The following is a 1,686-nucleotide window of genomic DNA, read 5'->3' as shown; positions in this document are numbered from 1 at the left end:
AATAATTGAAGTTTCTTAGAAGCAGAAATGGTGATGAAATAAAGCGCATATATATATATATATATATATATATATATATATATACTGAGTCATACACTGAAAGGAATATAATTTAGGACCTATTTTGACCACCCTTTTATATATCAATGGCATTGCTCTTGCAGGATTTTGCCAGTGTCTTACTCAGCCAAGACGAGTCTTGAATCCAGATTTTAGGGGGAAGTTGATTAATTTGGGCTTGATAGTAAACATTTTTAAAAAAAACCTGAGGTCAGATTTTTAACTGTATTTGGATACCTACTTGGCCTTTCCAAAACATCTGCATGACTAACACCCATTAGTTTAAAGAACTTTTAGGAGAAGCTTCAATGTATCTTTTATATTTGATTACTTTTTACCTTTTATCTTGTTCTATTTTCTACGGGAAATGTCAGCTGTGGATCCAGTAAGAAAGGGGAACCGTACAACAGTGACAGACTTCATCCTGCTGGGGCTTGGAGGAGGAGCAGGGTTTCAGACTGTGCCCTTTATGATGTTCCTGGTGATTTACATGATAACCATGCTGGGAAACACCATCCTGGTCCTCACCATTACAGCCAACTCTCAACTTCACACCCCCATGTACTTCTTCCTCATGAACCTGTCACTTTTAGACCTCTCCTACTCCTCCGTCATTGCTCCCAGAGCCATGGCGAGCTGCGTTGAAGGAAGCAGAGCCATTTCCTACAGTGGATGTGCCACCCAATTCTTTTTCTTCACTCTCTTCCTCACCACTGAAGCCTTTTTCCTGGCAGCGATGGCCTACGATCGCTACACCGCCATCTGCAACCCGCTCCGGTATGCCGTTGCCATGTCCAAGTGGGTTTTGCGTTCAACTGGTGGTGGGATCCTATATTGGCGGCTGTGTGAATGCCATGGTGCAAACCGGCTTCACCTTTACCCTGAACTATTGTTGGTCTAATGAGATTGATCATTTCTTCTATGATGGCCCTCCCCTGATTAGTTTCTCCTGCAGCGACACGTACGTCAATAATCTTGTGATGTTTACCCTATGCGGACTCATCATAGCAATCACTTCCCTGGTTGTGCTCATCTCCTACATCTACATCATCTTCATCATCCTCAGGATTCGCTCTGCTGAGGGCAGGCACAAAGCCTTCTCCACCTGCACCTCCCACATGGTGGCTGTGACCTTATTTTATGGGACCACTGCTTTCATGTATGCCCAGCCCACTTAGCTATCATCTCTGTACCAAAGAAAAGCAGTGTCTGTGTTCTATACCTTTTTCATTCCCATGTTGAATCCCCTCATCTACAGGCTTAGGAACAAGGATGTGAAAAATGCTTTGAGAAGGACTATGGGCAAGAAATGTTTGAGAAAATGAACACCATCCTTGGACATAGAGATGAAATTGAGTGGGTCAATGTACTATGCAACACAACAAGTTCTGACCAAATTTGTATTTTTTAGGGTGAGGTGGGGTCGGAGGAGTAGTTTTTCCAGGTATAAACAAATAAGTCTTTGGGATCCACTATCTCTCTTTGTCTCTGTCTCTTTCTCTGTCTCTGTCTCTATCTCTCTCTTTCTTCTATGTGGATGTCACTCTTCTCTCTCTGTCTGTCTTGCCCATCCTAGCTTACCAGCTGACCTGTGGAACTCATTGCCACTGGATATAATGCAGTCAA

General features: G+C 43.0%; 1 pseudogene; it reads left to right on the top strand.

Moving 5' to 3' along the window:
• The first annotated feature begins 427 nt into the window (after nt 1–427).
• LOC137166113 (olfactory receptor 5AR1-like) lies at nt 428–1,385 on the top strand (annotated as a pseudogene).
• Nucleotides 1,386–1,686: the final 301 nt, after the last annotated feature.

Source organism: Emydura macquarii, unplaced genomic scaffold, assembly GCF_026122565.2.
Source record: "Emydura macquarii macquarii isolate MOO-44397 ecotype Brisbane River unplaced genomic scaffold, CSIRO-AGI_Emac_v2 contig_2798, whole genome shotgun sequence".
NCBI classification, from domain to species: Eukaryota; Metazoa; Chordata; order Testudines; family Chelidae; genus Emydura; species Emydura macquarii.
Note: the sequence above shows the minus strand (reverse complement) of the source record. Positions and strands in the feature narration are given on the sequence as shown.